Genomic DNA, 17,038 nt, shown 5'->3' with positions numbered 1-17,038 from the left:
TTGGTGGAAGAAATCTCCAAGCAAATTGTTTGAGGTGTGGCATGGCTTCTTTTGACTGCTTATAGTAGAATGTGAGAAAAGAGAAATTAAAAATGAAATTAGCTGAGCAAGATGTCTTATGCTTGTAATCCCAGTGTTTTTTGAGGCCAAGCCAGAAGAAACACTTGAGGCCAGAAGTTCAAGACCAGCCTGGGCAACATGGTGAGATCCCATCTCTACAAATTTTTTAAAGTTAGCCAGTCATGGTGGTATGTGCCTGTAGTCCTAGCCATGCAGGAGCATTAGGCAGAAGGATCATTTTAGTCTAGGAGTTCAAAGCTGCAGCAAGCTATAATCATGCCACTGAATTCCACCCTGGGTGACAGAGTAAGACCCTGTCTTAATAAATGAATGAATGGGGCCAGGCAAGGTGGCTCATGCCTATAATCCCAGCACCTTGGGAGGCCAAGTTGGGTGGATCACCTGAGGTCAGGAGTTTAAAACCAGCCTGGCCAATATGGTGAAACCCTGTCTCTACTAAAAATACAAAAATTAACTGTGTGTGGTGGCATGCGCCTGTAGTCCCAGCTACTCAGGGGAGCTGAGGCAGGAGAATTGCTTGAACCAGGGAGGTGGAGGTTTCAGTGAGCTGAGATCATGCCACTGCACTCCAGCCTGGGTGACAGAGTGAGACTTTATCTCAAAACAAACAAACAAACAAAATAAATGAATGAATAGATAAATAAAAATAAATTTATAATCAAAAGGGAAGTAGAACTTAAAGATTTTATAAAATTTTCAGCCTAGCCATTTAAAGAATAAAAAGCATATTTGGGAGAGAATACCTAGGGTGTGGCCAAGCAAATATTTGATAAGGAGGTTAGTATGGACATAAGGAAGTTGGATGCTATTTATCAAGAATGAAAGAATGACACTGACAACATTTTAGAGATCGTCAAGGCTACCATGCCCATCACAGGCCCCGAGTGCCAAGGCCTTGAGGATATAAGAGGTTCAAAGAAAGGACCCAAATGACTTGTAGAACCATGGGGCTCATTACCCAGTGCCATCTCAAGTTTCTGCTCCTTGCATTTGGGCACAGCACTCCTTGGCTGCCCCAAATGTGGTTCAAGAGGACTCAGGTGTGGCTCTGGCCACCCCTTCAAAAGGTACAAGTAGTAAATCTTGGCAATGTCTATGTGGCGTCATCTTTGCAGGCACGCAGTGTGCAAGAGCTGTGGAGGCATGGCTACCTTCACCTAGATTTCAAAGGATTCTTAGGAGAAAACCTCAGGGCCCAGGCAGAGAAGTGCCACAGGGGTGAGGCCACCTCAGAGAGCCTCCATTAGGGCAATGCCTTGTCTATCATGTGGGTGGGACCATTGCAGAGAGTCTCCACTTAGAGGAATGCCAAGAGGTGTGGAATTGAGGCTAATGAAGAGATTCCCCACTAGGGCAATTCCAAGCAGAGCTGTGAGGGTAAGGCTGCCTCCAAGACCCCAGAAATAGAGAGCCTCCAGCATGAAACATCAACCTAGGAGAGCTGAAAGTACCTGACTCCAAACCTTGAGAGCTGCTTTGTGGGTTATCCACAGCAAAGTCATGGGGTCAGGGTTGTCTGGAGCCTTAGAGGCCCAAACCCTACCCTAGTGTATCTGGAATGCAGAATATAGAGTCAGAAAAGGTTATTCTCAAGCCCCAAGGTTTAATGTTATGTGCCTTGTTGCGTTTTGGACTTACTTGGGACATGTTACCCTTTTCTTCTTGCCTATTTCTCCCTTTTGGAATGGGAATGTCTATCCTATGCTGGTCCTACCATTGTAGTTCAGAACACACAACTTGTTTGATTTCACAGCTGGAGGGGTAATTTTCCTCAGGACGAATGATACCTTGAATCTCACCCATATTTAATCTAGATGAGACTGTTGACTTAGACTTTAAAGATGATACTGGAATGAATTAAGATGTTTTGGGCTATTAAGATACAATGAATGTATTTTACATCTGAGAAGGACATGAATTTGGGGTGGGCCAGGAGCAGAATGCTATAGTTTGGATGTTTGTATCCTCTCCAAAATTCATGTTGATACTTGATCCCCCAGTGTAACAGTATTAAGAGGTGAGGCCTTAGGGGGTTATTTGGCCATAAGGACTCTGCTCTCCTGGTTATAATTAGTGCCGTATAAAAGCACTGGAAGGAACTAGCTCAGTCTTTTTATTCCCCTTCTGTTCCTTTTGTCATATGAGGATACAGTATTATTCCCCTCTGAAGAATGCAGCATAGTACCATCTTGCAAGCAGAGCTCAAGCTCTCAACAGAGACCAAACCTGCCAACACCTTCATCTTGAACTTCTAGCCTCTAGAATTATGAGAAATAATTTTAAGTTCTTTTTTTTTTTGATCTGTTGTTTTATTGACCAGGTAGACTTAAGAAAGTAGAGAATATGTTAATAATTCAGATTAAACTTAAAAGTGTTTCATGTCTCTAGTTTCCCATTGTGAACAGCACAAAATTTTGAGGAAATATTCTTCCAATATTCAAAATTACCCTACAAAACAAATAAGTCACTGGCATTATTAATAAATGACTGCAGTTCCAAAAAATTTCTTTACTATTTCAATATCAACTAATATTTACTTTTAAAATAGGCAAGAGATATCAGTAGACATTTTACCATAGAAGTTATATGGGTGGCAAATAAAAACATGATTTAAAATATGCTCAAAATCATGAAGCCTTAGAGAAATGCAAGTTAAAACTACAATAAGATACTATTACTCCATCCCTAGTAGCATTATAAACATTAAAAACACAGATCATAGCAATTGTTGGTGATTATGTGATGAAACTGGAACTCTTGCTCACAATCGGGGATGCAGGGGATGTAAAATGGTATAATAACTTTAGAACACAATTTGGCAGTTTCTTAAAATGTAAAATATTCACCTACCCTGCAACAAAGGCATTGCACTTTTAGATAATAACACAAGAGAAGAGAAAGAATATTCCCACACAAAGACCTACACACTAATGATTACAGTAGCTCAATTTGTAACGGACAAAAACCAACACGCAGCTAATAGAAGAAAAGGTGGGAGTTCCAGAGGAAAGAGAGAAACAAGGAGGAAGAGGGACTATTTTTAAGAAATGGCCAAAACTACCCAAATTTGATGAAAGACTTTTTTTTATTTTAACACACTATACAGATGTAAAAAGACATAAATATAAACACCCAAGAAGCCCAATGAGCTCCAAGAAGGATGAATTCAAAGAGACTCACGCTGAGGCACATTACAATCAAACTGTCAAAAGACAGAGACATAAAGAGAATACTGAAAGCAGCAAAAAAGAAGTGACTCATTACATTCAAGGGATACTCACTAAGATTATCAGATTTCTCATCAGAAACCTTAGAGGGCAGAAGACAGAAGGCAGAAGGCAGTAGGCTGACATGTTCAAAGTGCTAAAAGAAAACTGACAACCAAGACTCCTAAATCTGGCAAAACTATCCACCAAAACTGAGGGAGAAATGAAGACATTCCCAATTGAGGGAATGTGTTACCAAGAGAACTGCTGTGCAAGAAATGCTAAAGGGAGTCCTTCCAGTTGAAATGAAAGGACACTGGACAGTAACTCAGTGCCATGAGAAGAAATAAGGATCTCTAGTAAAGGCAAATACCTGGGAAAATTTTAAAGTTCATATTATTGTAACTTTGGTTTGTACTCCACTTGTTTTTTACATGATTTAAGAGACGAATGCGTTAAAAAAATTATTAATCTATGTTTTTGGACACACAATGTATAAAGAGGTAATTTTGTGACATTACTATCTAAAAGTGTTGGGGATGGAGTTGTATAAGATCAGAGTTTTTCTGTGTTATTGACGGTAAGCTGGTAAAAGTTCAAATCAGAGTATTCAAATCTAGGATGTGAAATGTAATCTCCATGGTAACCACAAAGAAAATAGTTATGGAATATACACAAAATGAAACAAGAATGAAATTAAAATGTTTCACATTTGAAAAATCAAACACACAAAAAGAGAGTAATATAGGAAATAAGGGACAAAAAAGCTAAAATCACATAGAAAATAAATAGCAGAATGACAGAAGTAAGTCCCTCCTTATCAGTAATTACTTTAAATATAACTGGATTAAATCCTCAGAGCAAAACACAGGAACTGGCAAAATGAGTTAAAAAACAAACAACAACAACAAAAAACACCGATAATCCAACTGTATGCTGTCTACAAAGTTTCACTTTAGATCCAAAGACAGAAATAGATTGAAAGTAAAAGAATGGAAAAAGATATTCCATGCAAATAGTAACCAAAAGAAAGCAGGGATGGACATACTGGTATCAAACAAAATAGACCTTAAATCAAAATGTGGTTCCATGAGACAAAGAGAGACATTACATATTAAGAAAAGATTCAAGACAGCAAGGACATATAACAATTATAAGCATTTATATACCTAATAGCAGACTATCAAAATATATGAAGCAAAAATACACAGAATTAACAGAAGAAATAGACAGTTCTACAACAATAGTTAGAGACTTCAATAACCCATTCTCAATAATAAATAAAACAATCAGAAGACCAATAAGGAAATAGAGGACTTGAACAATACAATAAGCCAATTAGATCTAACAGAAAATATATAGAATACACGATAACAATAGAATACACTTGCACATGGGATATTCTCCAAAATAGACCATGTCAGGCCATAAATTAAGGATCAATAGATTTTAAAAGATATCATATAAAATATCTTCCCTGATCACAAGAGGTTAGGAAAACTTGAAAATTCACAAATTTGCAGAAAGCAAATGACACCTTCATCTTGAACTTCTAGCCTCTAGAATTATGAGAAATAATTTTAAGTTTTTTTTTTTTTTTTTGGCTGTTCAGGATTCCTTGAGATTCCATATTAATTTTAGAATGGATCTTTATATTTCTGCACAAGATATTATTGGGATTTTAGTAGGGATTCCATTAAATCTATTGATCACTTTGGGTGGTATTGACATCTTAATAATATTAAGTTACCCAATCTGTGAATATGGAATTTCATTCCATTATTTATGTCTTTGTTTTCTTTCAGGCGTGTTTTGTAGTTTTCATTGTACAAGTTTTCACCTCCTTGGTTAATTCCTAAGCATTCTGTTACTTTTGATGCTAATGTAAATGGAACTGTTTTCATGATTTCCTTTTCAGATTGTTCATTGTTAGTGTATGGAAATGTAAGTCATTTTTCTGTGTGGATTTTTTTTATCCTGCTAGTTTGCTGAATTCATTTATTAATTTTAAGTCTTTTTGTGTGTGTGTGTGTGAAAACTTTAGAATTATCTACATATAATATCACCTGTGATCAGAAATAATTTCACTTCTTCCTTTCCAATTTGGCTGCCTTTTACTTCTTTTCTTCCATAATTACTCTGGCTAGGACTTCCAGTACCATGTTGAACAGAAACAGAGAAAGAGGACATCTTTGCCTTGTTCCTGATCAGAAAGCTTTTGGTTTTTCACCATTGAGAATGATGTTAGCTATGGGTTTTTATATATGGCTTTTATTACATTGACATAGTTTCCTTTTATTTCATTTTTTGAGTTTTTTTTACATGAAATGGTATTGAATTTTTGTCAAATGCTTTTTCTGCATCAAAAGAGATGATTGGTTTTTTCCTTTATTCTGTTAATATGGAATAGTATATTGATTGTTTTTCATGCATTGAACCATCCTTGCATTCTAGGAATAAATCCCACTTGGACATGGTGTATAATCCTTTTAACATGCTGCTTAATTTGGCTTGCTAATATTTGATTGAGGATTTTGGCATCAGTGTTCATAAGGGATATTGGTTTGTAGTTCTCTTATGTTTGGCTGGCTTTGGCATCAGGGCAATTCTGCTTGATAAAATGAGTTAGGAAGTGTTTTCTCCTTCAGTTTTTTGGAAAAGTTTAAGAAGGATTGGTGTTAGTTCTTTAAGTGTATAGTAGTATTCACCAGATAAGCTGTCAGGTCAGGGCTTTTGTGTTGTTCTTGTTGAGAGGTTTTTGATTCTCTATGTTTACTGTTGATAGGCCTATTCAAATTTTTCTTTTTTCTTTTTCTTCTTCCTCTTCTTCTTATTCTTCTTCCTCTTCCTCTCCTTCCTCTTCCTCTTCTTCTTCATCATTGAGAGAGAGTGAGAAAGAGAGAGAAAGAGTCTCGCTTTGTCACCCAGGCTGGAGTGCAGTGGCATGATCATGGCTCACTGCAGCCTCAACCTGCTGGGCTCAGCAATCCTCCCATTTCAGCTTCCTGAGTAGCTGGGACTACAGGCATGCACCATCATATCCAGCTGATTTTTATTTTTATAGAGACAGGGTCTCTCTATGTTGCCCAGGCCAGTCTCAAACTCCTAGGCTTAAGCATCCTCCTGCCTCAGTCTCCCAAAGTGCTAGGATCACTGGCATGAGCCATGGTACTCAGCCTTTTAGTTTTTCATGATTCAGTCTTGGTAGATTTTGTGTCTCACAGAATATATCCATTCTAGGTCAACCAATTTGTTGGCATACAATTGTTCATAGCTCTCTTGTAAATTTTTTTATTTATATAGACTCTATCATAGTGTCTTCATTTTAATTTCTAATTTTATTAATTTGAATCTTCTTTTTTTTGTCATTTCTAACTAAAATTTTGTCAATTTTGTTAATCCTTTCTAACAACCAACTTTTGGTTTTGTTGATTTTTTCTATTGCTTTTATATTCTCTAGTTATCTCTGCTCTAATCTTTATTATTTCCTTCCTCCTGCTAAATTTTTGGCTTAGTGTTTTCTTTGTCTTTTTTTTTTTTTTTTTTTTTTTGAGACAGAGCCTTGCTCTGTTGCCAGGCTGGAGTGCGGTGGCACAATCTTAGCTCACTGCAACCTCCGCCTCCCAGGTTCAAGCGATTCTCCTGCCTCAGCCTCCTGAGTAGCTGGGATTACAGGTGTGCACCACCACGCCTGGCTAATTTTTGTATTTTTAGTAGAGACAGGGTTTCACCAAGTTGGTCAGGCTGGTCTCAAACTCCTGACCTCATGATCTGCCCACCTTGGCCTTCCAAAGTGCTGGGATTACAGGCATGAGCCACTGCGCCTGGCCGGTTGTTCTTAAGTTTCTTAAGTTATAAAGTTTTTCTTAAGTTTTTTTAAGTTGTAAAGTTAGATTTTTGATTTGAGATCTTTCTTCTGTTTTAATATAATCTTTATAGCTATAAATTTCCTACTTAGGCACTGCTTTTGTTGTATCCTACAAGTTTTTGTGTATTGTTTTCCTTTTCTTTCATCTTTATTTTATAATTTCCTTTGAATTTTAAGTTCTATATAAATTACCTGGCTTCAGATATTTTGTTATAACAGCAGGAATAAACTAAGACAGGCATATAATATGCCATCAAATAGTATGTAGCTTTTTGAGTCTTACCTTTTTCTTCTAATATTCACCATGTTGCATGTATCAATTCACTTTTATTACTGAGTAGCATTACACATTGTATAAATGTTCCATAGTTTGTTTATTCATTCAACAGCTGATAGACATTTAGTTGCTTCCAGCTTTTGGCAATTAGGAATACAGCTGCTATAAACACTTTTATACAGGTTTTTTTTTTTGTAGTTACATAGTTTTTAGTTATCTGGGCAATAACCTAAGAGTGTGATTGCTGTATTATATTGTAAGTGGATGTTTAATCTTATATGAAACTAAAACTCTTTTTCCAAGATTGTTATACCATTTTGTATAACCAACAATAATCCCAGTTATGCCACATTCTCAACAACACCACGTTTGTCAGTTCTTTTAATGTTAAAATTTTTAAATTTAGTTACAAAATTTAAGTTTCAATTTTGAGCTTTAATATGTGTTTAGTAGTATCTCATCATCATTTTAATTTGCACTTTACTGATGACTAATATATTGAGCATATTTTTATGTGCCTCTTTGCTACCTGTATAATTTTTGGTTAACTATTCAAGACTTTTGCCTGCTTTCAAAAGGAGTTTGTTTCCTTATAACTGAATTTCAAGAGTTGTTTACGTATGCTGAATAAAAGGCTTTTTTGACATGTGTGATTTTCTTTTTTTTTCTAATTTATTTATTATTAGTATACTTTAAGTTTTAGGGTACATGTGCACAATGTGCAGGTTAGTTACATATGTATACATGTGCCATGCTGGTGCGCTGCACCCACTAACTCGACATCTAGCATTAGGTATATCTCCCAATGCTATCCCTCCCCCTTCCCCCCACCCCACAACAGTCCCCAGAGTGTGATGTTCCCCTTCCTGTGTCCATGTGTTCTCATTGTTCGGTTCCCACCTATGAGTGAGAATATGCGGTGTTTGGTTTTTTGTCCTTGCGATAGTTTACTGAGAATGATGATTTCCAATTTCATCCATGTCCCTACAAAGGACATGAACTGATCATTTTTTATGGCTGCATACTATTCCATGGTGTATATGTGCCACATTTTCTTAATCCAGTCTATCATTGTTGGACATTTGGGTTGGTTCCAAGTCTTTGCTATTGTGAATAATGCCGCAATAAACATACATGTGCATGTGTCTTTATAGCAGCATGATTTATAGTCCTTTGGGTATATACCCAGTAATGGAATGGCTGGGTCAAATGGTATTTCTAGTTCTAGATCCCTGAGGAATCGCCACGCTGACTTCCACAATGGTTGAACTAGTTTACAGTCCCACCAACAGTGTAAAAGTGTTCCTATTTCTCCACATCCTCTCCAGCACCTGTTGTTTCCTGACTTTTTAATGACTGCCATTCTAACTGGTGTGAGATGGTATCTCATTGTGGTTTTGATTTGCATTTCTCTGATGGCCAGTGATGATGAGCATTTTTTCATGTGTTTTTTGGCTGCATAAATGTCTTCTTTTGAGAAGTGTCTGTTCATGTCCTTTGCCCACTTTTTGATGGGGTTGTTTGTTTTTATCTTGTAAATTTGTTTGAGTTCATTGTAGATTCTGGATATTAGCCCTTTGTCAGATGAGTAGGTTGCAAAAATTTTCTCCCATTTTGTAGGTTGCCTGTTCACTCTGATGGTAGTTTCTTTTGCTGTGCAGAAGCTCTTTAGTTTAACTAGATACCATTTGTCAATTTTGGCTTTTGTTGCCATTGTTTTTGGTGTTTTAGACATGAAGTCATTGCCCATGCCTATGTCCTGAATGGTAATGCCTAGGTTTTCTTCTAGGGTTTTTATGGTTTTAGGTCTAACATTTAAGTCTTTAATCCATCTTGAATGGACTTTTGTATAAGGTGTAAGGAAGGAATCCAGTTTCAGCTTTCTACATATGGCTAGCCAGTTTTCCCAGCACCATTTATTAAATAGGGAATCCTTTCCCCATTGCTTGTTTTTCTCAGGTTTGTTAAAGATCAGAGAGTTGTAGATATGTGACATTATTTCCGAGGGCTCTGTTCTGCTCCATTGATCTATATCTCTGTTTTGGTACCAGTACCATGCTGTTTTGGTTACTGTAGCCTTGGAGTATAGTTTGAAGTCAGGTAGCGTGATGCCTCCAGCTTTGTTCTTTTGGCTCAGGATTGACTTGGTGATGCGGGCTCTTTTTTGGTTCCATATGAACTTTAAACTAGTTTTTTCCAATTCTGTGAAGAAAGTCATTGGTAGCTTGATGGGGATGGCATTGAATCTGTAAATTACCTTGGGCAATATGGCCATTTTCACAATATTGATTCTTCCTACCCATGAGCATGGAATGTTCTTCCATTTGTTTGTATCCTCTTTTATTTCCTTGAGCAGTGGTTTGTAGTTCTCCTTGAAGCGGTCCTTCACATCGCTTGTAAGTTGGATTCCTAGGTATTTTATTCTCTTTGAAGCAATTGTGAATGGGACTTCACTCATGATTTGGCTCTCTGTTTGTCTGTTGTTGGTGTATAAGAATGCTTGTGATTTTTGTACATTGATTTTGTATCCTGAGACTTTGCTGAAGTTGCTTATCAGCTTAAGGAGATTTTGGGCTGAGACAATGGGGTTTTCTAGATATACAATCATGTCGTCTGCAAACAGGGACAATTTGACTTCCTCTTTTCCTAATTGAATACCCTTTATTTCCCTCTCCTGCCTAATTGCCCTGGCCAGAACTTCCAATACTATGTTGAATAGGAGTGGTGAGAGAGGGCATCCCTGTCTTGTGCCAGTTTTCAAAGGGAATGCTTCCAGTTTTTGCCTATTCAGTATGATGTTGGCTGTGGGTTTGTCATAGATAGCTCTTATTATTTTGAGATATGTCCCATCGATACCTAATTTATTGAGAGTTTTTAGTGTGAAGAGTTGTTGAATTTTGTCAAAGGCCTTTTCTGCATCTATTGAGATAATCATGTGGTTTTTGTCTTTGGTTCTGTTTATATGCTGGATTACATTTATTGATTTGCGTATATTGAACCAGCCTTGCATCCCAGGGATGAAGCCCACTTGATCATGGTGGATAAGCTTTTGGATGTGCTGCTGGATTCGGTTTGCCAGTATTTTATTGAGGATTTTTGCATCAAAGTTCATCAAGGATATTGGTCTAAAATTCTCTTTTTTGGTTGAGTCTCTGCCCGGCTTTCGTATCAGGATGATGCTGGTCTCATAAAATGAGTTAGGGAGGATTCCCTCTTTTTCTATTGATTGGAATAGTTTCAGAAGGAATGGTACCAGTTCTTCCTTGGACCTCTGGTAGAATTCGGCTGTGAATCCATCTGGTCCTGGACCCTTTTTGGTTGGTAAACTATTGATTATTGCCACAATTTCAGCTCCTGTTATTGGTCTATTCAGAGATTCAACTTCTTCCTGGTTTAGTCTTGGGAGAGTGTATGTGTCGAGGAATTTATCCATTTCTGCTAGATTTTCTAGTTTATTTGCGTAGAGGTGTTTGTAGTATTCTCTGATGGTAGTTTGTATTTCTGTGGGATTGGTGGTGATATCCCCTTTATCATTTTTTATTGTGTCTATTTGATTCTTCTCTCTTTTTTTCTTTATTAGTCTTGCTAGTGGTCTATCAATTTTGTTGATCCTTTCAAAAACCCAGCTCCTGGATTCATTAATTTTTTGAAGGGTTTTTTGTGTCTCTATTTCCTTCAGTTCTGCTCTGATTTTAGTTATTTCTTGCCTTCTGCTAGCTTTTGAATGTGTTTGCTCTTGCTTTTCTAGTTCTTTTAATTGTGATGTTAGGGTGTCAATTTTGGATCTTTCCTGCTTTCTGTTGTGGGCATTTAGTGCTATAAATTTCCCTCCACACACTGCTTTGAATGCATCTCAGAGATTCTGGTACGTTGTGTCTTTGTTCTCATTGGTTTCAAAGAACATCTTTATTTCTGCCTTCATTTCATTATGTACCCAGTAGTCATTCAGGAGCAGGTTGTTCAGTTTCCATGTAGTTGAGCGGTTTTGAGTGAGATTCTTAATCCTGAGTTCTAGTTTGATTGCACTGTGATCTGAGAGATAGTTTGTTAAAATTTCTGTTCTTTTACATTTGCTGAGGAGAGCTTTACTTCCAAGTATGTGGTCAATTTTGGAATAGGTGTGGTGTGGTGCTGAAAAAAATGTATATTCTGTTGATTTGAGGTGGAGAGTTCTGTAGATGTCTATTAGGTCCGCTTGGTGCAGAGCTGAGTTCAATTCCTCGGTATCCTTGTTGACTTTCTGTCTCATTGATCTGTCTAATGTTGACAGTGGGGTGTTAAAGTCTCCCTTTATTGATGTGTGGGAGTCTAAGTCTCTTTGTAGGTCACTCAGGACTTGCTTTATGAATCTGGGTGCTCCTGTATTGGGTGCATATATATTTAGGATAGTTAGCTCTTCTTGTTGAATTGATCCCTTTACCATTAAATAATGGCCTTCTTTGTCTCTTTTGATCTTTGTTGGTTTAAAGTCTGTTTTATTCAGAGACTAGGATTGCAACCCCTGCCTTTTTTTGTTTTCCATTTGCTTGGTAGATCTTCCTCCAGCCTTTTATTTTGAGCCTATGTGTGTCTCTGCCCATGAGATGGGTTTCCTGAACACAACACACTGATGGGTCTTGACTATCCAATTTGCCAGTCTGTGTCTTTTAACTGGAGCATTCAGTCCATTTACATTTAAAGTTAATATTGTCATGTGTGAATTTGATCCTGTCATTATGATATTAGCTGGTTATTTTGCTCATTAGTTGATGCAGTTTCTTCCTAGTCTCAATGGTCTTTACATTTTGGCATGATTTTGCAGCAGCTGGTACCGGTTGTTCCTTTCCATGTTTAGTGCTTCCTTCAGGAGCTCTTTTAGGGCAGGCCTAGTGGTGAGAAAGTCTCTCAGCATTTGCTTGTCTGTAAAGTATTTTATTTCTCCTTCACTTATGAAGCTTAGTTTGGCTGGATATGAAATTCTGGGTTGAATATTCTTTTCTTTAAGAATGTTGAATATTGGCCCCCACTCTCTTCTGGCTTGTAGAGTTTCTGCTGAGAGATCTGCTGTTAGTCTGATGGGCTTCCTTTTGAGGGTAACCCGACCTTTCTCTTTGGCTGCCCTTAACATTTTTTCCTTCATTTCAACTTTGGTGAATCTGACAATTATGTGTCTTGGAGTTGTTCTTCTCGAGGAGTATCTTTGTGGCGTTCTCTGTATTTCCTGAATCTGAATGTTGGCCTGCCTTGCTAGATTGGGGAAGTTCTCCTGGATAATATCCTGCAGAGTGTTTTCCAACTTGGTTCCATTCTCCCCATCACTTTCAGGTACACCAATCAGATGTAGATTTGGTCTTTTCACATAGTCCCATATTTCTTGGAGGCTTTGCTCATTTTTTTATTCTTTTTTCTCTAAACTTCCCTTCTCGCTTCATTTCATTCATTTCATCTTCCATTGCTGATACCCTTTCTTCCAGTTGATTGCATCAGCTCCTGAGGCTTCTGCATTCTTCATGTAGTTCTCGAGCCTTGGTTTTCAGCTCCATCAGCTCCTTTAAGTACTTCTCTGTATTGGTTATTCTAGTTATACATTCTTCTAAATTTTTTTCAAAGTTTTCAACTTCTTTGCCTTTGGTTTGAATGTCCTCCCGTAGCTGGGAGTAATTTGATCATTTGAAGCCTTCTTCTCTCAGCTCGTCAAAGTCATTCTCCATCCAGCTTTGTTCCGTTGCTGGTGAGGAACTGTGTTCCTTTGGAGGAGGAGAGGCGCTCTGCATTTTAGAGTTTCCAGTTTTTCTGTTCTGTTTTTCCCCATCTTTGTGGTTTTATCTACTTTTGGTCTTTGATGACGGTGATGTACAGATGGGTTTTTGGTGTGGATGTCCTTTCTGTTTGTTAGTTTTCCTTCTAATAGACAGGACCCTCAGCTGCCGGTCTGTTGGAGTACCCGGCCGTGTGAGGTGTCAGTCTGTCCCTGCTGGGGGATGCCTCCCATTTAGGCTGCTCGGGGGTCAGGGGTCAGGGACCCAACTTGAGGAGGCAGTCTGCCTGTTCTCAGATCTCCAGCTGCTTGCTGGGAGAACCACTGCTCTCTTCAAAGCTGTCAGACAGGGACATTTAAGTCTGCAGAGGTTACTGATGTCTTTTTGTTTGTCTGTGACCTGTCCCCAGAGGTGGAGCCTACAGAGGCAGGCAGGCCTCCTTGAGCTGTGATGGGTTCCACCCAGTTCGAGCTTCCCGGCTGCTTTGTTTACCTAAGCAAGCCTGGGCAATGGTGGGCGCCCCTCCCCCAGCCTCACTGCCACCTTGCAGTTTGATCTCAGACTGCTGTGCTAGCAATCAGTGAGACTCCGTGGGTGTAGGACACTCCGAGCCATGTGTGGGATATAATATCCTGGTGCGCCGTTTTTTAAGCCCATCGGAAAAGCGCAGTATTCGGGTGGGAGTGACCCGATTTTCCAGGTGCCATCTGTCACCACTTTTTTTGACTATGAAAGGGAACTCCCTGACCCCTTGCACTTCCCGAGTGAGGCAATGCCTCGCCCTGGTTCAGCTCATCCACGGTGCGCACAGTTGTGGTTCAGCTCGCGCACAGTGCACACACCCACTTACCTGCGCCCACTGTCTGGCACTCCCTAGTGAGATGAACCTGGTGCCTCAGATGGAAATGCAGAAATCACCCATCTTCCGCTTCGCTCATGCTGGTAGCTGTAGACTGGAGCTGTTCCTATTTGGCCATCTTGGCTCCTCCCCTGTATTTTTCAGATGTGTGATTTTCAATGATTTCACTGAAGTCTATGGCTTAGCTTCTTATTCTATTAAGCATGTATTTCACAGAGAAGAAATATATTGTTTTTCTTTTGAAAAGTTTGATAAAGTCTAGTTTATCATTTTTTCTTATGGGTCATTCTTTTGGTGTCATTTCTAAGGAATATTTGCTTAATGCAAGGCCAATATGTTTTTCTCTCATATATACTTTCAGAAGTTTTGTACTTTCCAGTGTTACATTTAGATTTATAATATACTTTGAGTTAATTAGTCATGAAGTTTAAATTATGAGAGGACTTTCATTTATCTGTTTGCATACAGATGTCCAGTAGTTTCAGCAATCTTTATTGAAAAGACAATCCTTTCTTCATTAAGTTGCATTGAGTTGCCTTTGCAACTTAATAAAAATCAATTGACTAATCCAAAATATACAGATAAAATAGAAAATTACTCATCATACCAGGAATATAGGAGGTCAAAACTTAAAATCACAAAATGAATTAAAAAAAGACATTCACCAGATGCCAAAACTGACATGACACAGGAATTGAAATGATCTGCAATGATTTTAAAACAGGTATCACAAAGATGCTTTTATCAGAAATTTCAAATTCTCTTGAAATAAATGAAAAAATAAAAGAAGTAAAAAATTACAATGTGATAAAAAGAATTAAATGTAAATTATAGACTGAAAATTAAAGTTACAAAAATAGAAAATTTACTGGCTAAATTCAATGCCAGAGTGGATATAACAGTGTAGAATCAGTGGACTAGAGGATAGTTCAAGAGGGTTTACCTAACTGAAACAACAAAGAAAAAGTAGGCTGAAAAGAATAAGTGAGAGTCTCAAAAACCTGGGAGACAATGATAAATTTGACATTTATATCATTGGAGTTTTAGAAAGATGGGAAAATAAGTGTGGGTTTAAAAGAATACTTGAAATTTGACAAAAGACATGAACATATAGATTCAAGATGCTCAATGTAAACTAAACAAGATTAACCCAAAGAAATCCATACCAAGACACATCATAATCAGACTTTTACCAAAGTCAATCAAATTTTTATATTCTAGCCATTGATATATGGAAATGGAAATTTAAAATGTGACACCATTTACAGTCACTCTCAAAATGAATTAAGTATAATTCTAACAAAGCATATATAGGCTCTGTATGTTGAAAATTAGAAATTTCTGATAAAGAAAATAAAAGAAGATCCAAATAAATGGATATATATAAAATGTTCATGAATTGGAAGACAATATAGTCAAGATGCCAAATCTCCTGAAGTTAATCTATAGATTTTACATAATTTCTATCAAAATCCCAGCAAAATTTTTGTTTGTAGATATATACGACTTTATTATAAAATTTATACAGAAAGGCAAAGTGTCTACAATAGCTAACCAATTTAAAAAAGAAACAAAGTGGGAATAATCACTTTATCTAATATTGAGTTTGGTATGGTAATCAAGACTGTATAGTATTGGTGGAGACATATACACATGAATCAATGGAATGATTTTTCACAAGAGTACAAAACCAATTCAAATTAGGAAGCATAACTTTTTCAACAAACGATGCTGGAGCAATTAGACAACCACAGGCAAGAAAAATTGGCAAAGACCCAAATTTCCCTCATAAGTCAATTGACAGATAAAGGTAAACCCCTACAGGGGAGTACCACTCAGCAATAAAAAGAAACGTGCTGTTAATACATGCAGCAACTTGGATGGATCTAAACAACTTTATGCTCAGGGAAAAAAGCCATACGACAAACGCTACAGTAATGTAACACATGTTATCAGCTAATCGATTGACTTTGTTGAGTTTTAAAAAACCCAGATGTCAGTTTTGTCAGTTTTCTCCATTTTTAAAAAAAATTTTGTTGGTTGTTCTCTTATCTGCTTTATTATTTTCTTTCCTTTTGCTCACTTTAGGTTTTTTTTTCTTTTTTTTTTTCCTCTAGTTTCTTAAGGTGGAGGCTGAGATAATTGATTTCGGTCTTTTCTTGCTTTCTGAAACAGTCTATAAATTTTATCTAAATATTGATTTAGTGGCATCCCACACAGTTTGAGATGTATTTTAATTTTCATTCAGTAAGAAATACTTTCTAATTTTTCTTTTGATTTCTTCCTTGACCTGTGTGTTTTTAATTTACTCATTGATATTATGTTTAGTAGACAAATCGTAATTGTATACATGTATTGAGTACAATATGATGTTTTGATATGTGTATATAACATAGAATGATTAAATCTGGCTAGTTAACATTTCTATCACTACCTTCATTTAATTTTTATGGTGAGGCATTTGAAATGTACTCTGTTAGTTATTTTGAAATATAATCATATATCACATAATGATTTTTTGGTTAACAATGAAGTACATGTATGATGGTGGCTTCATAAAATTATATTATAGTATTTTAACTTAACCTTTTCTATGTTTAGATATATTTAGATACACAAATACTTATCATGATGTTACAATTGCCTACTAGTAATCAGTATAGTCACAATGTGTACAGCTTTATAGCCTAGGAGTAATAGGCTATTTTATATAGCCTAGGTGCATAGTAGGCTATACCAAGTAGATTTGTGTGAGTACACTCTATGATGTTCACATAATGACAAAATCACCTAATGACATATTTCTCAGAAAGTATCCCTGTAATTAAGTGATGCATGACTGTATACATTATTATTGATTATGATCATCCTGCTGTGTAATAGATCTCAAAACATATTCCTCCTGTCTATCTGCAATTTTGTACCCTTTGACCAAGAAGTCCTCATTCCCTCCATCACTCCCCTTCCAGACTCTGGTAAATATCATTTCACTCTCTACTTTCATGAGTT

The sequence above is a fragment of the Gorilla gorilla genome, chromosome X, assembly GCF_029281585.2.
Source record: "Gorilla gorilla gorilla isolate KB3781 chromosome X, NHGRI_mGorGor1-v2.1_pri, whole genome shotgun sequence".
In the NCBI taxonomy this organism is placed as follows: Eukaryota; Metazoa; Chordata; class Mammalia; order Primates; family Hominidae; genus Gorilla; species Gorilla gorilla.
This window is presented reverse-complemented; position numbering follows the sequence as displayed.